The sequence below is a fragment of the Engraulis encrasicolus genome, chromosome 22, assembly GCF_034702125.1.
Source record: "Engraulis encrasicolus isolate BLACKSEA-1 chromosome 22, IST_EnEncr_1.0, whole genome shotgun sequence".
NCBI lineage: Eukaryota > Metazoa > Chordata > Actinopteri > Clupeiformes > Engraulidae > Engraulis > Engraulis encrasicolus.
Genome location: NC_085878.1, coordinates 50,573,286 through 50,597,945, shown reverse-complemented (window position 1 = coordinate 50,597,945; position 24,660 = coordinate 50,573,286). Strand labels below are relative to the sequence as shown.

The window sequence follows — 24,660 nt, the reverse complement described above, 5'->3', positions numbered from 1 at the left end:
CATGTAGGCCTATGAATAATTTGCAGCCTCAGTTAGCCTATAAATAAATAACCTGTTAATTGATGGACTAATTTAGTAGCCTTATTAAAAGAGAAAGACAAGCACTGCGGTGAGGACGTTCCCAACAAATGCGAGAAGACACATCGCAGATCCAGAAAATATTCAATGTTTAATAGCTGCCAAATACTTGAAATAATACTGCTGATGGGCATCCAATTTCGTTGTAATTCCAGAATAGTTTCAGAGTCTGCTTCATTTTAACCAGCTGCCTCATGGTTGAGGTGGTTTTCTTCTTCTTCTATTTTTTTTTTTTAAATCACGGGCCTCAACATTAAAATCCACGTTTATCTGGCTGCATCTCTGCAATATTTCCGACCGTGTACAACATGTAGTTGCGCTGCATGCCTCAGTGTGCCGCCAAAAAGACGCAATGCACCACTTACGGCAACTTCCACGCTTACGGAAACTTCCACAGCAGCCCTGAAATTCGCGTGGAGATCCGCAGTTTTCTACGTGTAGTCTGTTTTAGTACATCTGACCGTGGCCGTGGAAAACAACTTAAGTAGCTTTTTTGTCCGTAAGTGAGCTTCGTACATGAGGCCCCAGGTTTAAAGTTTTTAACCACATATTTATTTAGTTGCACAATTTAAAAGAAAATAGTCACAAGGGCTAAAAGCCACAAGCTACAAGTCCCATGTAGCAGCGTCCATCGTCTACCCAGTTCCGTCGGCAAAGGAGGCAGGCTGGCGGACCCTCCTGGAGAATGGAACCCAATAGTCTGCACAAAAGGTCCACAATTTTAGAGCATTTGACATGAAAGGCAGGGCACACATACACCCAGCTTTCCAGTAACTAGTACCCATTCACCACACACGTGAAATAATAGGTTTTGTGACGCTATTCCGACGCCAATGTCTATTGTCGGAATACCGACACGTTTTCCACCGTCCGCCGCTATTCCTACATGCCGCTATTCCTACATGCCGCTATTCCGACATCCCTAACCTTAACCCTAACCCTAACCCCTAAAAAGTGTCGGAATAGCGGCATGTCGGAATAGCGCTATGTCGGAATAGCGATTGCCCCCCGAAATAATATATCATTCCTCGCACTGCACTCTGTAGCTTTAAGTAAAATAGTTAAACAGCAAATTAGTGGGGTTGTCACACGTGAAACAAAACAAGGGCTAGCTTCTGTTGCGCTTTAGTACGTGGCTGTGCAAGATTTGTCTAGTCTCTGTGCTCGAAACAGTCAATAATCGACCGAGCCGAGGGGGGCATAGACAGAGAGCTGGGGGAGCAGCGCGCATCAGGAGGGGCTTCATCTGTGAAGGCCGTGGTAGCCAGGTTGTGGTAATTATCTTCGCGGAGGGTCTCATCTGCCTCCCCCTCTGGTTCTGACAAGGCACCATCTTCAGCTCGGGGCGCGTATCCCTCAGGTCATAGGCTGCCGCGCTCCCTCCGTGAACTGTCAGGCTGCCTGGGTCACCGTCCACAGGACTAACATCGCGTACCGTCTCATCCTCCGCTGGCTCCACCCGGATACTGGTCTGTGACGTTTCCTCCTCCGCTGCTCCCCAGCCTTGTCGCCGTCACCGGGCCCCCCTCACGTGCTCCGCACGCACCCCCGTGTCTTGGTCGTCTCTGGTCTCCGGTGCACTGTTCACCCCACAGTTTAAAAACAGTCATTAATTACATTCAACCCAATCACACTCCCCGGTAATCATCCCACACCTGCAACTCCTTTCAATAGTCCATGAATGCACAGGGCGAGGCCATCTTTGTTCAACCTGGCGTCACAATAAAAGTTCTCTTCTCCCAAGTTTGTCACCCCGTGACAATAGCCTACACCAAAATGGAGGAAGACCTAACAAAGACCTTCGAATTCACAGAAGAAGACTACACCCGCATTATGATGACAGAATCTCTCTTCAATGATTCCAATATCCAGGATAATCGAGCATCCCTCATGAATCTCAAAAAACTTTAAGAAAGAGAGACTCGTTTGTATCTACATGCAGTCACTCTCAGTGACTATTTGAAAATGAAGAAAATTCAGAGGGGACTGAGAATAAAGAAAACACCAATGCTGGGTAAAGACAACAAATCTTTCTGTGATCGCTGGTGCGAAATTTTAAATAAATGTTCATTAGATTTAATGGCGTTAACTATTCAATAAACTTCCCATGAGCTCCAGAATATCAGAGAAGAGATAAACTTGTGCAAACTTTAACAGAGAATGACACTACTGAGGAACGACGAACACAACTATGAATGTGAAAGATGGAGACTAACAATGGAGAAGGAAATCAAAGAATACAAAAAGAAGTTTGAGAGAGACATGGGCGACTACCAGAGGGGCGTTTGAGATGGACTCTACAAGCACCAACTCCGAGACTACTTTTTTAGGACGAGGTCGTGGCGGCCGCGGGACTTTTCGCAAAAGAGGAAGAGGAAGAAATGCCGGCGTGGTAAACGAGGGACCTCCTCGAACAAGCGGACGGACACGCAAGACGGTGACAAGAATGTGATCAACTTATCAAGTAAGGAACTTTCTCCTGTGACCTACAGTGCATTAAGTAAAGGTCTCTCATTTGTCCCAACAACAGGGTGTAATGACTTTAATACCATTATTGATTTACAGAAATTCTTCCACAATTTGCGACCGTAAGAATGGTTTAAGGAGCCCCCCGCACGGACTGACGACACGTTTGGAACCCAGCAGCGAGAACAACACTGAAGTAGAGCTACCACCCGAAACCGCCACAGCTATACAAACTGCTCCCTTCAAAATGTAAATCCACCTTTATCCCACCAAAGCACAGAAACTCTTCTCTCTACACGTACTGTTGGTTAGTTGAAAGAGATGTTACTACTGCAATTTTCAAGAAAAAGAGGGAATACAAAGTTGCGCCCGCCAGCTCGAGACCACCGATACCCACCACGCGCCTGCAGACCTCATCCAGCCTCGACCACACAGCCTCGGCCCACCAAGTCACCGCAACAGACGGCGAAATGCACCGGCAGCCAGGACCTGGTGGATCTAGACCGAGAGAAGCTGCAGGTGATAAAAGACATCCGGGGCATGGTGAAGGACGTGTCAGAGAGGGACGCACGGTTCCAGGAGCAGGTGCTGGAGCTGGTGAAAGCGAAGGTGGAGCTGGAGGCCAGGCACCTGCTCCTGGCCGAGCAGAAATTTGATCGGCCAGCCTTGACCGTGCCCGTGGTGTGGCCAGACGAAGGTAATGTACAAAGTGTTGGAAACAGACATCTTGAAAAGGTGTTACATTAATATGACATGGCTTTGTGTGTGACAATGTGTTTCATCGGTGTGTGATCTCATATGACCTACGTCACTGCGCACTACGTGCCGTTCCCTATATAATGTGTGAATCAAATAAACTCATTCTCTTTCCGGTTTCCAATAACTGATGTGAGCGTGTCATGTTTCATCCCGGAGTATTATATTTACAAAGCTTAAATAAAGTGAAATGGCTGCGCCAACAAGGACATTGCGGCGTGTGTCTAATTGTGTTTGTCTTCTCAGCTGTTCCCGAGGAATGTGGACAAAACGATGATTCAACACAATCCTCTTCTCAAAAATAAAGAGCCCCCTCCCGTCACACCTTTCATCCTCGTCTGTGTGTGTTATTTCACACTATTTCAACGTCTTTGCTGTGCGTAATATTACATGTTGGTTAAGTAGGGAAGCGGTTCGCACATCTTTTTAAAAAAAAATGATGGCTATAAGGTCAAACTACCGAGTATAACAACTGAACTATATGAAAGGTTGAACACATTCACTTGCTCCCCTGTTGCTCATTTCATTGTTTCAACATTTTCTAGCTAGACACAACACGGGATAAAGTCTGCCGACACTCAACCTTATTTAAATATTACAGGTTTTGCGTAAGCAATGCCGCACATTACCGGCCCTCGCCTTCCACAGGCTGGATTATGCCATTCCGTGTCCCTATGTGTTTGCTTACAATAACATTGTGAGGAGTGAAACCATTGCAGTGACTGGCGAGCAAAAAACACTGTTGACAGCACTGATTGACTTGCTACGTTTACATGACACAGTTGATTCAGAATTCACTTAGGCATACTTGAAGTCTGTATGGAATTAACTGACATATACTGAGTGAAGCTCGGAACTCCATGTTAACACCTAGTAATTGTGAATAAAGCAAATATCAAAGTAGACTCGACAGAACTATTTTAGAATTATTAATTCAGAATTAAACGACATCATGTAAACGTAGTGAATAAGTCCTGACTAACAAAGTTTGTGTGTGGTTTGGTGTTCATGGTTTCACATGATAGAAGATACCCGGTTATCACCATTGACATGATTGACATGGAGATATACTCATGAACGACCATCCGGGTACTTTGCTCTTAAATTTGCGTTACGCCCCTTTATGGGTGAAAACAAACCGAATGTCTCATTGACTTACATGCTAAATAGGCTAGCCTAAATGAACACATTCCATGCTTCAGCCACGGCTGTTTGGCTATATTATTTGAACAGCCGGCAACACAACACGTTTTCGGCATGTTGCGCGTGAACAACGATAGTCTACAGGTCCGTATCTTACGTTTATTAAACCCCAACATCACCAATTGACTTGCATGGGTTGTTTTCCCCCATAAATGGGCGTAACGCACATGGAAAACGTCACGCCGTTCATGAGTATATATGTGAGTGCAATACATCACTGCTGCGTAATTGTCTGCGCAGTTGATGTCAAGTGGATTGTTATGGTCTAACCTATGACGACTGTCTCTAATTTGGTATTTAAACGTGTAAGACACTTTGCACAGTAGACCATGGCCGCAATACAATGTGTTCTAGCTCTGCAAGCGCAGGAGAGGGCGGAGAGACGACGGCAACGGCGTCCCAGGAGCCGACTTGCGGCAATTAATGCGGGTCTGAGGGTAACTCATGCACTGCTACAGTTATATAACGACGACGCCATCCAGGAGCATTACCGCCTGCAACGGCAGGTAATCTTGAATCTCCTGGCCACGATCCAGCAAGACCTGAGGCGGCCGACTAGAAGGAACGGTGCACCGACTCCAGCTTTTTACAGGTGCTTTGGGATGGGCGTGGCCTTTCAAAGGCATCTGTTAGTCGTTCCGTGCAGGCTGTGTCAACATTGTTGCTGAGGGGAGTTGGGCATCACATCGCTTTCCCCGACAACCGGCAGGAGTGCACAGCCATACAGCAACAGTTCTTCGCGCACCACAGGATCCTGAAGGTGGGAGGGGCTGTTGATGGGACCCTCTTTACAATCCTGACGCCGAAAGAATCTCGAGGAAGGGGTCTGCAGCCATCAATACACAGGTGGTATCAGACCACCAGGGCCTCTTCCTCGACGTCATGGCAAAGTGGCCGGGGAGTACTCACGACTCCTTCATCTTTGCAGAGTCCGCCATTGGCTACCCCATCCGCAAACATCTCCTCACACCTGTTGCCAACCCTCAGGATCCCCACGAGGAGGCGTACAACGAGGCCCACCGCCTTGCACGAGGGCGGTGGAAGCTGAGGTTCCGGTGCGAACACAAATCCAGTGGTGGCCTGCCCTTCAGCCCTGATAAAGTTTGCGCCGTGATAGCAGTTACGGCGATGCTGCACAATATGGCACTGCGCTTCTGCCCATGTGGAGGATGATGATGATGGTGAGGAGGAGTAGACAACGAGGAGGGGGAGGAAGATGAAGATGATGACGACAGTGACGGTGGTGGTGGCGCCAATTGGCAGGGATTCAGGTGCGTCGCAAGATCATCAGGGATTTCTTTCAATCACAATTGCAACCAGCTGGGCTGCATAAAGCTGCTTCACAGTAGAGCATGACACGGGAGTGGATTTTCACCCATCCCGTCCCATCCCGGACTGGAGTAAAAGAAACAAATCCCATCCCGTCCACTCCTGAAAAGAATGTCTCCCAATCCTGCCCACTCCCACTCAAAACCAACCCCACTCCCATTTGTCAAAAAAACAAGGCTTTTTTGTTTGTTTTTTCAAGAAAAAATAAGTGGCATTCCCGCTCCTGTTCATTTTTATTCCCGCTCCTGCCCGCTCCCATTCATCTTTATTCCTGCTCCTTTTTATTTTTTAACATTTTGACTCCCATCCCGCGGGAATCCCGCAGGACCCGCGGGAATTCCTGAAAAATGTCATCCCATAGAGGTAGAAAATAACACTAGAGAGGACACAGCAATTTGCGACAGCACTGGGAAATGGCAGCTGGAGCTTCCCAACTTCCGTAGGTAGTGTAGGTACTTTCAGGCAATGCAAGTCAATGGAGAACACGCCCACCCCTGTCAAGAAATTAACTAAAACTGTGTAAATATAAAGTAACACTTTAATCAAAGACCAGATTTGAAATGTCAGGCTACATATCTACTGAAATCACATGAGTCGATAAAATACATTTAAAAATCAAATAATGTATTTTATGAACATAGTTAGCAACACACTTCAACTATTGTCCTTGTATAGTGTGTTGATGGACATTTTCACATGATTAAGCCATTTTTGACAGAGGTGAGCCTCGTTCTCCGTTAATTTCCATTTCTCTGATCTACCTCCAGATAATGGCCGCTACAGATTGCCTTAAAAGGGGGGCGGGGGCCTCTCTAGTGTTATTTTCTACCTCTATGTGTCATCTTCTACTTCACAGAAGTAACGGTGAATACGGTGTGCTATTTTCGCCATGTCATGATACTTGCGGCCGCTTCCAAAATATCCTTGAAGACAAGGAGTAGTTTTGCTCCAAGTCCTCTGGGTGTCTCCACTGTGCCATGTCGCTACGATCAATCTTAGCGCATTACGACTGCTCCAGACCACTCTTGGATCTCTCTTAGAGTTACGTGTCATCCTGCGATGGTTCTTTGCTAAGATGGTTTTGGGAAACGCTCTGTGAGCTCTACGATGGAGTTACGTGTGAACTTAAGTAGCACGTAGCGTTAAGTACTACTTAAGGAGCTTTGGGAAATGAGGCCCAGGTCATCGAAATATCAGTGAACAAAGACACACAGACCACTAGAGGTACAGCATGGTTTAGCCTGAAAGCTGTGTTACATATTAGAGCATCGCATTGGATTTCTTACACAGTTCAAGGAGATGCTACAAGGCAACACATCATTGCTTTCTCATTCAGAGCTACAGCCACCCAGAATGCAGAAAGATGAGGAAGCTGTTTCAGCAGTGGTTAGCCTCATACAAGGATGGATAAACCCATTTGATGGTATGTATCAATGAAAACATGTACATATAGACGTAACAGCAGTAGTCACTTACATTGTTGCCATAATGAATACTGTGAACATGGAATGTGAGCAATAATACATTTGATATGCAGAATATAATAAAAAGAGAATGTATTCTTACTTTCAGAGAAGCGGGACCTCATTAGCATCTTCGCGGCAAAGCTGGCTCCCAAAGATATTGCCTTTGACCTGATGAGGACACATGAGATTGGTGAGCAATGCTATGCAAACTTCAAGAATGAGAGATTGGACAAGGACATGCCAGCTGAAATGTATGACCCAATGAAAACTCACAGGTTGAAAACATTAATTGATATGTGTAAAAAGAGGGAAGTGAAATCAAGTGGGAGGGTAGTCATCTTGAAAGCAGACAGGTCTCTCTGAACGCATCATAGTTATGACACAAACACAGAATTTTAACATGGAGCCTGTCTTTTCTCATCATATTTGGTCATTGCCCTGGGCACTCTCCATGCCAGATGGATTGCCAAGAATAACAAATGTAACCGAGTGGATGGTTTGATAATTACCCAAAATAATAATTACCAATTTTTATGCATGTAATTGCACGACTACGCCACTGTGGAAATCTATTCCTTGACTTACGCCAGTAGTAAAACTAGGCACAACAGGTTCGTCTTAGGAGACAGAGACAGAATGCAGGGTAACACTTAAATTCTTATAAATATACTCGGTGTGCAAGAAGAATCTGGTGTAACAAACACAGTTTGGGGTAGGACATTCACGACTGGAAGACACAAGCCAAAGACATAAACGAATAAGTAAAACAACAAACTTCACACCATCACTGATCCGTTGTCTCCACTGACTACAGGATGCCCATCCACCCCTTGAGCTTCAAATAAAATACAGAGCACTGTAATCACCCCAATACACAGCAAACACGTTAGTAATAGTTATGGAAACACAGATCAACCCACACCGTTGAGACTCCAACCAATTCATGCTATGGCACCAAGAGGGCACCTTACAACACTGCAACCAGGAAGCTCAGGGGAGCCGGGTTATGGGGCACCTAACGGTACATGCACACAGGGACGGCACGTTACCTTAACGTCTCCGTGAGCAGTGCAAGTCCGAGAGCCTTTCACACTGCACAGTCAACGTCCACTTTCTATCCGCGGGCAGCAGCCATTCATTTTCAATGGGAGCCGTGCATTGAACGCAGACGTCCGTGCAGGAAAATAGACTCGAGTTCTATTTTCAAGGAGCAACGCGGTCATGTCCGGTCAGGACGGACATATGCCGCGCTTACACCGCGTTCCTGTGTGCAAGGCATGATTTGTTTTCATGCATTCTAACCGTTTTGGACTGATAACGGACACGTTCTGTGGACGTACTGTGGATGTCCGCGCCGTTAGTCTCCACCCCTTCCGGGCTGCTCATGGGGCTGGGAAAGCTAAAACTTTTGACTGCAATTTAATTGACGTCTGGCGGGAACTAAACTTAGAGACCAGAGACTATACTTTCTATTCCCATGTGCATAACTCCTACTCTCGGTTAGATTACTTCTTTGTTCCTACAAACTATTTATACATGATATCTAAGTGCATTATACATCCAATCATTCTCTCAGATCATTCTAGAATCCACCTAAAAGTTCAATGGGATTTGAAAAAAAAAACATTCATGAGATGGAGATTTAACCCTTCTTTGCTTAAAGACGAGGAACTCAAATCAAGTGTACGGGAGTGGATATTAAACTATATTAAAGAAAATAACAATCCCTCTTTAGAACCTAATATCATCTGGGAAGCAGCAAAGGCTACGCTTAGAGGACTACTTATTTCATATGTCTCATTTAAAAATCGGGACAAACTAAGGAAAAGAAAGGTTATAGAGGAAGAAGTACGTTTAAAAGAGAGCCTACATAAAATCGCACCCACAGAGGACAACTGGATTCAACTAACTACTGCCAAAGCCAAATTAAACACTTTAATATCTGAAGAAATTCTTCATAAAATCAACTTGACCAAACAAAAAGATTATGAATTTGGTAACAAACCAGGGAAACTACTAGCATATCAAATAAAGAAGGAGCAAGCGGAAAAGACCATAAAAGCTATATACAAGTCGGAAAATGAAATAACATACCATCCTCAGGAGATAATCACACCTTTTTCAACTTCTATAACAATCTTTATGAGTCACAACAGACCCTTTCTCAAGAAAGCTTGGAAGAGTATTTAAGTTTAATTAAATTACCAGAAATGTCTTCTTTAGATAAGCAAATGTTAAATTCTCCATTTACAGAAGAAGAAGTACTGGCTACAATTAATTCAATGTCCTTAAATAAAAGTCCAGGACCAGACGGCTTCTCTGTAGATTTCTACAGGGAGTTCTGGCCTGAGATCCGTACAATCTTCATGGCAATGGTAAATTATTTTTGCAAGGAAAACTCACTTCCTCAGACAATGAACCTTGCGCATATTAGTGTCCTGTGTGGTAAAGACCCCTTACAATGCTCTTCTTATCGACCTATAAGTCTCTTGGATCATGATTACAAAATTATCACCAAACTCTTAGCTAGAAGACTGGAGTCTATCCTACCCACACTTATCAATCCTGATCAGTCAGGCTTCATAAAAGGAAGATATGCAGCTGATAATATAAGAAGAACATTAAATCTAGTAAACTGCCTTAATAATCAGCACAAACCCTCTCTGCTTCTATCTTTAGATGCAGAGAAAGCATTTGACAGGGTGGAATTTAATTTTCTTTTCGCTGTCCTTGATAAATGTAAATTTGGTGATAATTTCATGAAGTGGATTAAAAGTATTTATAAGAGCCCCAAAGCGGCAGTTATCACAAATGGACACTGTTCAAACTCGTTCTCCCTAACTAGAGGAACTAGGCAGGGATGCCCATTGTCTCCCTTACTCTTTGCTATAATGATTGAGCCGCTCGCCACACTTATTAGGAGCAATAGTAACATCCGAGGCTATAAGTTGAATACTACTGAACATAAATTGTCACTATTTGCAGATGACATTCTCTTATATATTATAGATCCGGAACACTCCGTTCCTCATTTGCTAAATACAATTAATGAATTTGGTACATATTCAGGATATAAGATTAATCTTAATAAGTCCAATGCGATTTTTCTACATATGTCAACAACTGAAAAAATGCTTGCCTCGAGTGGATTCAACCACACTCCAAAAGGTTTTAAGTACCTAGGCATTTTCATTACCCCAGAATTGGAGAATTTATATCAAGAAAACTACACTCTCCTTTCTTCGAAGGTCAGATCAGAATTATCAAGGTGGACTTCATTACCACTATCACTCTTGGGAAGAATAAACTTAATTAAAATGAATGTCCTCCCAAGATTTCTTTTTCTTTTTCAAATGCTTCCTTGCTCGCTTCCAGATGATTTTTTCAAGCTAATCAATAACTCTCTCTCAAGATTTATTTGGAATAATAAAAAACCTCGTGTTAGTCTCTCTACTCTTATGAAACCAGAAGCCTTGGGAGCAGGGCTTAAAAACGAAATTATTTTTCAAACGTTCCGTTCCGAACGGTTCAGGCAAGTTTCAGTTTAACGTTTTCGTTCCTGCAATCGTTCCCCCACAAAAATATCGTTCCTGAACCGGTTCGGAACGAAAAATAACGTTCGTTCTTAACGTTCCTGCAGTGTTTAACGGCCATATTAAGTCTATTTTCGTGGACTTTATCTTAGAATAGACGTACTCATTATTTCCCCTTGATTTACACAGCTATTCTCAAAAATAATAACACACCCAAAAACACTCAGATGGGCTATCCATCCTGGCAGATTTAACCGGATTCCTATAATTCTTATCAAAAGCAGCCTATGCCAGCCCAGTAGCGGTGGGTGGATGTTGATTAGGGAGGCACAATACAGAATAGCCAGAGAGAGTTTAAAAAAATAGCCAGAGAGAGTTCCTAAAAAATCTCTGGAATAGCGCAGGTAAACGTCAGCATAATAAGAGGTGTCGATAGGCATGGATTTCAGTTCTTGCCTAGCTCTATTTAATAGGCCATCGATGAGGTTTGCAGCAAGTGAAACGTGTAAGTAAAAGGGACACAGTTCGCTCCACAAAAAAAATCCCAAACTGTTTTGAGATGTGCACGATGCAAGGGGTCACTAGTTCTAAAGAAGGGACAGGTTGCATAGTCTGAAACCTCGGATATGCTCTCAGATATCGGCTACCAACCATTCCAGTGCAAGTCCATCACCACAAAACCGGAGACCTTTTGTAGCCTAACAGACAAGCGTCACAAAATAGTAAGAGTTTCCACGTAGTCCATCCCATCAGCCCAGCCCTCTGCACGACAGAAGAGAATAATAACTTAAACAACAACAAATGCGCTGTCTTTCTCTAGTCCCTGCTTGTTGTCACACGCGACCTACTGTTCGTGATGACAGCCAGGAAATATTGCGCAATACTGAAGAAACCATCGAAACATTGAGCGGGCCAGCTAACGTCAGCTAGCGTCTGTCCATCTGCCACGAATGACTTTATCCCGCATTGACCACAACAACAGATAAATAAGACGTCCTTGATTACAGCACATAAAACACCAACTCTCACCTCTCTTCTCTACAACCGACAGTGGGATACGCTGCGCACAACAAAAGCACTTCAGTAACTTTACGACAACATAATTTGCCATAACCGCATTGAACATCGAGGCACTCGGCGGTGCCATTACAAGTAGTAAGCTAAACATGACTTACCCACCAGTTGCCTCTCGAGAGCACTCTGCGAATTAGGTTCATCAAATCGCCTATCCAATTCCTTTGCAAATCATAGACTGTGGTCCAAATACTCTGTCCCTGTAGGAATCCCAACACCGATCTCAAGACATGTTCTATTTTGCTCTCCATGGTGTCAATATAAAACTCTGTAGACTGTCCGTGAATGAGACTGAAGAACAGCGCGGGTAAAGTGTCATTTCTCTTACAAAAACGTATTTGATATTGGTGGTCAACAACTTTAGGGCGGGTTTATTAGAGCCAACTTCCAATCACTACGAGAAAGCCATGAGAACAGAGACAGTTTAGTTCTAGTTTCCTATGAAAATCTCTGAGGAGAAGCATATCCTAAAATGTACCCAGGAAGTTTCTCCATCTGATTGGCCAATGCTCCTCAATATTTTATCAATCGGCGGCAAGAGCTCAGGTGAAGCAAAATGCTGTTGCTGTATGCATGTTTCCCCTCATACACGTCAGTAGCCGAACTAAAAGACTGTCGCCATGGTTACTCCTCAAACAAAATCGTGCACTTGTATGAAATATAGAGAACGAAAAAAAAAACGTTATTAACCGGTTTGTGGATTTCAGAATAACGTTTTTGTTCCGGAACACTTGAAGACCATTTCGTTTTCGTTTCCGTTTCCGTTCCTTGTAAAATTCCATAAAATTTCGTTCGTTTTCGGTTTTCGTTTTCGTTCCTTGAACCGGTTCGGAGCCCTGCTTGGGAGGCCTGGGATTACCAAATCTTCAATACTACTTTTGGGCAGCTCAAATAAGGAACCTAGTCTCATGGACAACAATGAGACAAGAATCGCTGTGGGTGGATATTGAGTCAAAAATAGTCCAACCACTGACCCTTAGTTCCCTCATATACATAAATCATTTTGGAAAAATTAAGAACATAGATAAGTGTTTTACTGTCATTAATACCTTACAAACTTGGAAAAAGTGTAGAAAGAAAATGGGAATATCTTTTGTTACCTCTGTCCACTCACCTATATTTCTAAATCCAGACCTTAGATCCCAAATTACCTTATCTAACACAAGCCAATGGACTAATCTTGGTATAGTACAATTTAAAGATATGTTACATATGGATCTTAAGATTAAATCATTCATGGATTTAAAGCTACAATTTGAGATACCAGATAAGCTATTCTTTAAGTACTTACAACTAAGAAGTCTTATCACAACATTTATGAAAGAAAGACAATTGAGGTTTGACTTATCGGAAATAGAGGAGTTGTTATTTTCTTCAGAAACCTTAAAAGGGAAAATAAGTATATTTTACAACCTTATGACAAAAGAAGGCCCATCATCATTTGTGGGGTTGAGAAAGATATGGGAGAATGATATAGGGAAAATATTTGATGATAATGCATGGTTAAATATTTGCAATAATCATTTCCCCTTTACCAGTAATAAAATTAAAGAAGCAAACTTCAAATTTATCTACAAAACCTACTTAACACCTTCAAAAATGCACAAAATATCAAAAGACATCTCAGCGAAGTGTCAAAGATGTAATGAGACCGAAGGGACGTTCACACATATGTTTTGGGATTGTAGCCTGTTAAAAAACTTCTGGGGCTCAATCCATTCATTTATTGAAGTAGTCTTAGATAGACAGTTCGAACCTACCAGTAGTCTATATTTACTTAATGATACAAAGGCCTTAGTCCTAGACCAGTCTAAAAGAAGAATATTCATTTTGATTACTTATTTTGCTAAGAAATGTATACTTTTATTTTGGAAGAATGCACTACCCCCATCTTTTAAGACTTTTGTGGACCAAATATCTTCTTTCTTGCCTTTAGAGAAAATGACCTTGGTGAAACATAACAAAGGCCATCTATTTGATGAGCTCTGGTGTCCTATAATTTCTGGTTTGACCAATTTGAACAGGTAGATAGGTAGCCTTGACAGGTATTCCACATTAAAATAAATAAATAATAATAATAATTATAATAACAAATATTATGTTGGTTATTAATTATATTATATTATTATATATATATATTATATATTATATTATATTATACATATTGAGATTGAAAGCAATGCCCTCCACATTTCTTTCTCTTTTTTTTCTGTTTTCTTTAAAACTGAGCCCAACTTTTTTATGTTTTCAATGGTTGTGTGCATGTGTGTAGGGGTGTGTGTGAATGTGCGTGTGGATGTGGGTGTGTGCGCGAGTGAGTGTGTGTGTGTGTAGGTATGGATGTACGGTTGTATGTTCTGTTTTACTTAATCTCTTTGTCTATTATATATATATATATATATATATATATTTTTTTTTTTAAATTTATTATTGTTAACAGTGTTTCTGATTTGTTATCGGACTATCTCTGGTGGGGGTGGGGGGGGGGGGGGGGATGGGGAAATAATTGTAAAGGACTTGGAGACTGTACAAACAAAAGAGACAAAATGTGTTTTGAGTGTCCTTTGAAATAAAAAGATTTAAAAAAAAAAAAAAAAACTTTTGACTGGGCTTTAATGGACTGATCAAAGCTATTTTCCGATCCACCTCGCATTCCTCCGTGGATCACACATGCTGTACCTAGAATTGAAGATGACCAATGGTGTGTTTGTCGACTCCACTTGGCAAGCGATTTTTGAGTTGTGTGCGTGCAAAAATATGTAATTATTTGGACTACACAACAGAAGTCGCATGTCCGACGTGCATCCACTTCAGCCGCGGTGCAGCCGTAGGGTTGGCTGTGCCTCGTTCACGTCAGATATGCGAGGCACACATTGTAGTCTCTAACACAGTTTTGCGCAAAAGCTAAAATAACCTTTCTTGCGTGCCGAAAATGAGTGGTCTTACAGCGCAAATCCAGACCTTTAAAATTCACTGCCATCATAAGTGAAATACGAAGCACATGCCAAATGGGATGATGATTTAGCATGACTCCATCTACTCCCATTCAAACTTTTGAGAGCTTCAGCCCCACGACTCGGGAAGTAAAAGGGTGTGACTTAAGTGCCCCATCCAGGAAATGGGAGGAGACTGGCACCAGTGTGGCAAATTACATATAATCAGAAAATAACAAACCAGAAAACAAAAACACAATAAGACAAGGAATGCGCTCATCCAAAAGTGCCATCAAAAGCTAAACAAAAAGAAGGAAAACAGCCTCAGACACGGACTCACACAACCACTTCCAAACGTTATATGCACACAAGCACTCAGCTCGTTTAATCGATTCAGCCTAAACTAAACAGCAGCCCACCGTGACAAACGGCTACATCGACGAAGGGGGGTTCAACACCCCGACCAAAGAGACAAACCTATACGTTTCCAACAATCCGGCAGGGGGATGACTGTGACAACATTCAGTCTGTTGTCAGGACAAACTACACAAGTAGTAGGGTTGGAAAGGGGGGTCCACGCGCACCCCCCGGCTTTTTTTACGCCACCTGATTTTTTTGTATCTTTAGAGTGTCTACTTCCAGAATCTGCCAGGTGCCAAGCTGAAATAATGTCCCATGGCCTTCATTTTTAACCATTTAATGCACCTGACAGGAACCCAACAGATTGAAGCAATGACAGAGAATAGGTCATAACTTTTGAAGTAAACTACATGCAGAGACAAATTAACACATTTTCCCATACAATATTGACCTGAGGAATGAATTTAAGTTGTTGTTTTTGACTTTTGACAACATTTAAACAGCATATTTGCTCAGAAACAGCAATAAAATGACCCAAAATATGTAGACACTCAACTATCTTTTCATTCTTTTGAGTTTTGTTGTCTCTTTTTCACCACCTGCTCTTTCTTTGTCATTTGCAGTGTAAATGTGAGTATTATATCGCATATTAAGCTGAAATTATGACCCCCAGTCTCCATTTTTGACCCTTTAATGCGCCTGACTGAAACCCGACAGACTGAAACAATGATACAAAATGGGTCATAACTTTTGAAGTAAACTACATACAGAGACAAATTAACACATTTTCCCATATAATATTGACCTGAGGAATGCTATTAAGTAGTTGTCTTTGACATTTCAGAACATTTAAACAGCATTTTTGGTCATAATCGGCAATAAAATGGCCTAAAATATATAGACACTCAAGTATCTTTTCCTTCTTTCGAATTGTATTGTCTTTTGCCCACCACCGGCTCCTCCTTTATCATTTGCAGTGTACATGTGACTATTATATTGGGTTTAGGCTGAAATAAGGACCCACAGTCTCCATTTTTAACCCTTTAATGCGCCTGACTGGAACAGATTGAAACAATGATACAGAATGGGTCATAACTTTTGAATTAAACTATATACAGAGAAAAATTAACACATTTTGATATACAATACTAATCTGAAGAATGAAATTAAGTTGTTGATTTGACATTTGACAACATTTAAACTTATAATACTTTATAAAAAGACGTAGTGTGGGTTGACTTTTGAAGTAAGCCACAAAGAGAAGAAAAGCTAACCCATTTTCCATACAATACTGAACCAAGAAATGCAATGAAGCACTTGTGAAGGACTGTCATCAACGTTTAAACCGTGTTCCTGGACAAAAATAGCATTAAAATACCCAAAATGTGTAGAAAATAAGCAGTCTTTTTTCATTCTTTCAAGTTTTATTGGGTGCTTCTCATTGCTCATTTAAAGTATACATTTAATTATGTTATTGAGTTTCAGATTGAAACTACCGGTATCTCATTTTCAAAATATATCTTCCACTTAATAATCAACTAGCACCATCATCATTCAGAGGTTCAAGAAACAAAGGAGGCTTCTTTAAGACTTGTTAGCAAAACCTTCAAAAAATGTGAGGTAAAGGCACATCCCAAAAAGCAATTGCCGTGGGTGCAGGACATAAAAGAACACACAAGAAAAAAGGAAAGACTATCCGCACACCACAGAAGCTCCCTTGTCATCATTTAACGTGTGAAAAGCTCACACAACGTCTCGACCTGTAAGGTCTTCGTCAGGTGTCTCACGACAAGGGAGCATCTGTGGTGTGCGTATATTCTTTCCTTTTTCTTATTGCAAAACCTCCACATGTAACATAAAGATGTGTCTTTCACTTTTTTCTGCAGACATAGACTGTTTGGCTTGTTATGCCAAATGTACAGGACAGAGAAACATGCCAGTGTAAAACACACTCATGGCTGACAAACTTTACAAATCTGGTCACTTGGATCAAGATAGTGCATTATTCAGGTAGTCATGCACCTACAAAACACTAGTGTGGATGGGTTGCTTGCTGCTGTGATCCTCCAAAATAGAATGACAGTTTAATTTCTATAGATTTTGGGTTTTTTTTTTAAAAGGCAGTTTTTGTCTAGAAGTGCATTTAAAAGTTGATAAAAGGCCAACAATTGTTCATTGCATTCCTTGGGTCAGTATTGTATGGGAAAATGGGTTACCTTTTCTCTGTACTGTGGTTTACTTCAAAAGTTAACCTCCATTGAAAGAAATAAAGTGAAAGCCCATTGGGAAACTCCAACTCCCATTGTCATTGTGACACAGCACTCCACAGCACACAAGTGAACACTGCACACAGTGGTATTGCATTTATGCTTCACCCGTGCAAGGGGGCAGCCCCCAATGGCGCCCCAAGGGAGCAGTGCGGAGGGACGGTACCATGCTCAGGGTGCCTCAGCCATGGAGGAGGATGGGGGAGAGTACTGGTTGATTACCCCCACCAACCTGGCGGGTTTGGGAGTCGAACCGGCAACCTTTGGGATACAAGTCTGACGCTCTAACTGCTTACCCATGACTGCCCAATTTACCCATGACTGCCCAATGAATTGTTTCATTGTTGCAATCTGTTGGTTCCATTCAGGTCCATGGGTTACAAATGAACCATGTGGGTCATAATTCATTGCCAATTATGACCAAAAATGCAGTTCAAATGTTGTCAAATGTCAAAGACAAGAACTTAATATCATTCATTGGGTCAACATTGTATGGGGAAATGTGTTAATCTCTCTGTATGATGTTTATGTAGTGGGCGAGACCATTACAGGAAGTAGTTCGACTACGCCACCCCCGGGGGTGGAGCCCCCGGGGGAAATGAGTTAGGGGTAGTTACAGATACCCCGGACCAACACACAATGTACCCGCACAATAGATTACCAGGCAAACACAGGTTCGTGCACAATGGAGGCAGAGACAGTGGTGACAATTAATAATTCAAATCTTTATTATTATTTTCAGTATAAAAATATGTTTGTCACTCTGTAATAAATATAAAAAGTTACTCACAATTCGTAAAGTGCAGGGGTGGGCGTGCTGCCACCACACCCGCGGATCTGTAAACACCTGCCCCAAAGTATGTTCGCTAGTTCACAATAAACAACACACCTGGTAGGCCTAAGGCCTCAGAACCCACACTCAGGTTGTCAGACTGTGCCACTAGGGGCTGGCACGGCTAACACAATAGGGCGAATGGCACACCTCAGGATTAACAAAAGAAAAAGTAAAGAAATAGTTCACAACAAACAGAAATAATTCACGGCAAACGGAAACAACAAGAAATCATAGCAAACCATGCAAAATAAATCAAAATCCAATTAACACATGCAGTTAAATAAGAAATTAGATAATTAAATGAAATAATGAAAAAAAGGAAATTAGGCACAGCAAACGAAAGAAAACGAAAATCAAAACATGAGGTAAACCAACCCCAGAGGCTCAGCTCAGTGCAGTCCCCTAGGTATCCCCACACACACGCACACGCACCAACGTACACACACGCACACACACTGTGGAATGGCTCACACACCAGCTCACACCGAGCCGAGCGCCCACACACACACACACACGCGAATGTCCAATTTCCCGAGGCCGGAGCAGCAGCCGAGATACGGGTTCCCGGCGTCCAGAGGCACCACACAACCGGGGCTAAAAGTCGCCGCTCGTGCACCTAAACGCGTGGTGTGTCTGACCACGGCCACACAGATACAACCCGGAGATGAGGGTGCACCGATGCGCAGCGCAATTCTCACAGTCGGAGTGCCAATACAGAGGTACACGGCCGAGGCGCCGGTAGCGACCACACGCGGCGTGCAGGAGACGGGAAAAGCGCAAGGTAACCGTTGGTATTGTCCACCGAAGTCCTTGCCAGTGGAGAAGCAAGAGATCACTCTAGCCAAGTAAGAGACGCCAAGTTGGAATCACAACGAGGACAAGAAATGGTCCACATCTCCTCGATCTGAACTGGACACCGCACTCGTCTCGACGACGAGGGGAGAAGCAACCACAGCTTTCGCCGGTGGCGATGAAACGCGCAAAGGGGGACTTTGCAGGCTTACCGAATACTAGCCACTGGCAGTGTTTATGAAGAGACTTCCCATAAGCCTCTACGAGCGGCGTGGTGACGTGTGCCGCAGCGTCAGACTTTCCCTTAAAGGAGCAGCGCTCCACTACAATCACATACCCAATGTTATGACCCATTCTGTATCATTGTTTCAATATGCCGGTTTCCAGTCAGGCACATTAAAAGGTTAAAAATGGAGACTGTGGGTCATTATTTCAGCCTAAAACCCGATATAATAGTCACATTTACACTGCAAATGATAAAGGAATAGCAGGTGGTGGACAAAAAGACAATAAAACTCAAAAGAATGAAAAGATACTTGAGAGTCTACATATTTTAGGCCATTTTATTGCTGATTATGACCAAAAATGCTGTTCAAATGTTGTGAAATGTCAAAGACAACAACTTAATAGCATTCCTCAGGTTAATATTGTGAGGGTAAATGTGTTAATTTGTCTCTGTATGTGGTTTACTTCAAAAGTTATGACCTATTCTGTATCATTGTTTCAGTCTGTTGGGTTTCAGTCAGGTGCATTAAAGGGTCAAAAATGGAGACTGGGGGGTCATAATTTCAGCTTAATACGCGATATAATACTCACATTTACACTGCAAATGATAAAGGAAGAGCAGGTGGTGAAAAAGAGACAACAAAACTCAAAAGAATGAAAAGATAGTTGAGTGTCTACATATTTTGGGTCATTTTATTGCTGTTTCTGAGCAAATATGCCGTTTCAATGTTGTCAAAAGTCAAAAACAACAACTTAAATTCATCCCTCAGGTCAATATTGTATGGGAAAATGTGTTAATTTGTCTCTGTATGTAGTTTACTTCAAAAGTTATGACCTGTTCTCTGTCATTGCTTCAATTTGTTGGGTTCCTGTCAGGTGCATGAAATGGTTAAAAATGAAGGCCATGGGACATTATTTCAGCTTGGCACCTGGCAGATTCTGGAAGTAGACACTCTAAAGATACAAAAAAATCAGGTGGCGTAAAAAAAGCCGGGGGGTGCGCGTGGACCCCCCTTTCCAACCCTACTAAAGTGTATCAAGCCAGCAATCCAGCTGGAGACTAAAGGCGGGGATACACTGTGCGATATTTTCAATCGTGGATATTAAGCTCCTTCTCACACTGCACCAGGAAATTTAACGATTTAAAAGTTCACAACTCACGACTCACGTCCTTACACTATACTCATGAACGGCGTGACGTTTTCCATGTGCGTTACGCCTATTTGTGGGGGAAAACAGGCAATGCAAGTCAATTGGTGATGTTGGTTTAATAAACGATAGATACGGACCTCTACACTAGCGTTGTTCACGCGCAACATGCCGAAAACGTGTTGCGTTGCCGGCTGTTCAAATAATATAGCCAAACAGCCGTGGCTGAAGCATGGAATGTGTTCATTTAGGCTAACCGATGTAGCATGTAAGTCAATGAGACATTCGGTTCGTTTTCACCCATAAAGGGGCGTAACGCAAATTTAAGAGCAAAGTACCCGGATGGCCGTTCATGAGTATATGAGCCGGCAGTCGGATGTGAGCCAAATGATCCCATTGTGTGACACTTCAGGCATGTTTCTCGGGTCTGCAGAGAAGGGAACATGCGCACCTGAGGTGGAGATGAGGACACGCTCAAGAGCGAATCGCAGTGCCCTATCTATTTGTGCATGATAGTGTCAAATCGGGTCGTAGCACTGCTTTAACTGTACATTTTACTCACGAGGCACGACCAGGATTTCAAACAGTTTTCATTTTCTTGCGACCATATGATTGCACAATCGTGAGGTGAAATCGCTTGTCGTTATCCCATGTACACTACACGACGGAGCCTCACGATTGACCTGCGATTGAACAAGAAATCAGCCCGACTCCCAAAAAGTCGTGCGAGTGACAAAATGTGGACAAATCGGTCAAAAAGTCATACTGTGTAAGCCCACCATTAAAGTAGTCAGTCTTAACTCTTAAAGCCGTAAGGAAACCACTCATGCAGTAATTGATGCTCCACATGAACAGCATATTTTCAGTGAAGCTCGATATCCCAACGAAACACATTAAAAACAGACAAACATGCAGTAGAGATTTCTGTACTGGCAATTGGCGCGTCATCTGACATGCTAACGCATCAGCAGACACCTGCCATGCGTTAAAGGCGCACAACCACACATTGGTGACAGTGCAGGATAATTATCCCGAAAACTCTTCTACAGTGATTTATGGGTTGAAGTTAGTCCAACGAGTGAAAGGTGATAGTTTCAGTGACGTTGCCACAACAGTTCTGGTTATGGCTCTGAGAGAGGGCAGTCAGGGTAGAAGAGTTGATGTTGTGTTTGACACATACCAGGAGAACTCAAGCAAAAGGTCTGAGAGATCTTCATGAGGTGAAGAGACTGTAGCCTCGCGAGCCATCCTACGTACTTCCGCCAAAGGATTGGCTTCTCTGTGGAGTGCCTGGAGCAGTAGAATTTTGAACGCAACGCCCCCCCAGAAAACAGCCAATAATCGAATACGCCCCCCACGTGGGGACGAAAGGTGGAGGACGCTCGTGACAATGACGTACACATCTGCGCCAGAGCCATTGGTCTGCGCTATGTTGTTGTTGAGTAACTGCCAGCGATTGGGTGAGAGGTGTCCAATAATTTCAAACCATAACTGAGTGCAAACTTCCTGCTTCCTACAATCGCTTCAGAGCAAACAAATGCCAGACCATAAATACGAAATGAAATGGTAGTATTATGGGATGGTCAGGACTAGTGGTGTGGATCGGCACTGCCCTCACGATCCGATTCGATCACGATTCGGGAGGTAGTAGATCCGATTCGATTCGATTCTATTAGATCCAATCCGATTCGATTCAATACTACAATGCATTGCAATGCATTACATTTCTACTGAACGCAAAGCAAATGTTCAGCCATGATGAGGAAATACAAGTAGCCAGATACTGAGCAACAATTTATTGGCTGTTTTCTGTATCAGTCTGTATCAGTGCAATGCAATGTTTTGAAGTGCTTTATTTCATTTAACATTCATTTGCTCCCGAAATATCCATGGAAGTAATTGAAACTTAAAAAAATTGCCGGATTGATTCTGGAACTTGCCGGATCTGGATCTGGATCGTCCATGCCCCGGATCGATTCGGATCGCCGAATCGATCATTGTTGACACCACTAGTCAGTACCAGGCTAAAGAGACTGGTCATGAATTGAGGGACATCACAAGCACACAGATGGTGCAGTGGAGGAGCTTCCTCATCAAGGTGAACAAAACGAGTCTTATTAGCTTCATAGTGAAAGAATGGAGGAAGCCAGAATACAGACAAAAGCTACAAGAAAAGATTGCAGGGGTGATGGTGAAAAAAAATCCTGAGCCTGAACTTTTTCCCCTGCTCTAACGACGACAAGATACTGTATAGTGACGTAACGTAGGCCTATTTTAACACATTATTCAAACATTTAATAGCCTGTGTATGACCATTATTCAAGCCTGAAAGTAGAAGAAAACCCTGAACCTGTAACACTTTCTGAGATAAGAATAACCTAATAGCTAATTATTATCAATGTTTTTATTTTTGCAAACCCTGTCAAGGGTGAAATCAGGCATGGAGCCTGAATACTATCAGCCCTGAGATTGTATATGCCACTGACATTGACAAATGTTACAAAAGTTACAGGTATAGTATCTGCTCTTCAATGTCAACAAGAAGAAGCAGATGGACGACTACTTTTTCATGCAGCCCATGCCGCAAAAGAAGGATACACATCTGTTGTAATCTTTTAAGAAGACACAGATGTCTTCATCATGGCTTTAGCTTTCTGTGACCAGATTGAGGCAGCACTGTTCCTGACGTGTTGCACAACGGCACGAACAAAGCTGATATCTGTCAGACATGTTGCTGAGTCTCTTGGCATGGAAACTTGCAGGGCTCTGATTGAGTTGCGTACCTTCACAGGACATGACTAGAGCTGTTATAAAACCCGGATGATCCGTTTAGAGAGCCGGATCAAGACCTCATCCGGACAGACCGGATGGCTGTCATGCATTGATCCGCCAAAGGCGGGTCAGACGGAATTTCATTAATATGTCCACAAAATGGCAGTTACAGCGTGAAAAATTAGGAAACCGGAATATATATCCCTCTTTAGTTGACTACAACAGCCATTCTCTAATCTCTCTAGTATGTTGTTCAGTCATGAACACTCACTGAGTTAAACGGAACCAACTCCCACCAAGTCAATGATCGAGCCCATTTGATCCGTCCTGCCTGTTTTGGCCAATCGAGTCGCGGATCACCACTCCCAGATGTGTGTGGTTCTGACTCTGTTGAGGTCTACATTTCTAAATGTTAACAGTGCTCTACCAACGCTTTTACATCTCTGTCTGTAGGCTACTGTTAGGGAAATCATAATCTACAGACGTGACTCTACTATCACTCACTGCGTTACAGCGTACAGGCTTAAAGCCACTGCTGTCACTCCCCTCGCCCGAGTCAACAGCGGTGCCCTAGGCGACTCGGTGAGAGAGACGAATCCTGACTGAGTTGTTGGTAGCAGCGAATCCCCTATGGATCGGATCAACGCCTTAAGGGATGGTTCGGAGTAGATCCAACTTAAGCCGGGCATACACTGAGTGATATTTTCACTCGTGGGTCTTAAGCTTCTGCTCACACGGCACGATGGAATTTCACTGTTTAAAAGTTCACAGCTCACGACTCACGTCCTCACACTACACGAGCCGACAGTCGGATTCGAGCGAAATGCTTCCACCGTACGACGCGACAGGTGGAGATGGTGAAGATGAGGTCGCGCTCAACGGCGAATCGCACGGCCCTATTCATTTGTGCATGTGAAGTGTCAAATCAGGTCGTAGCACTACTTTAACTGTGCGATTTACGCACGAGCCACGACCAGAATTTCAAACCGTTTTGATTTTCTTGCGACCCTGCGATTGCACGATCGTGAGGCGAAATCGCTTGTCGTTACCCCATGTACACTGCACGATGCAAGACTCACGATTGACCTGCGATTGAGCATGACACCCAACTTCTACAGTAGTACAAATATGGTCTGTACTCACAAAACGATGCATTTGGAAGTTTCGAAATAGTCCAGGAGTTTATTATTATTCACACAAGCCGAATGTATTCTGTCTTTCTAAAGCAGCGCCCTCGTTACTTCCGTAAGCACGTAAAAGTCCTCAACGAAACTCATCATTATGCACAATGAAAAGTGGATTCAGCATCCGTATTGATTACGAAAATCCTTGTCTAATTGATAATAGGTAACATTTGAAATATCTAGTAAGTGTTGCCTTGAAAATATAAGCCTTAATCACAATTCAATGAAAAAGTTTTTA

At 42.8% G+C, this 24,660-nt stretch overlaps 1 long non-coding RNA gene across 1 annotated transcript; it reads right to left on the bottom strand.

Annotated features, from left to right (window-relative positions):
- Window positions 1-637: 637 nt before the first annotated feature.
- LOC134438387 (uncharacterized) lies at window positions 638-23,346 on the bottom strand. Its single transcript, XR_010032564.1, has 3 exons — window positions 23,250-23,346; window positions 7,399-7,466; window positions 638-778 (listed from the first exon to the last, which is right to left on the bottom strand). It is a non-coding gene; the product is annotated as an uncharacterized LOC134438387 (long non-coding RNA).
- Window positions 23,347-24,660: the final 1,314 nt, after the last annotated feature.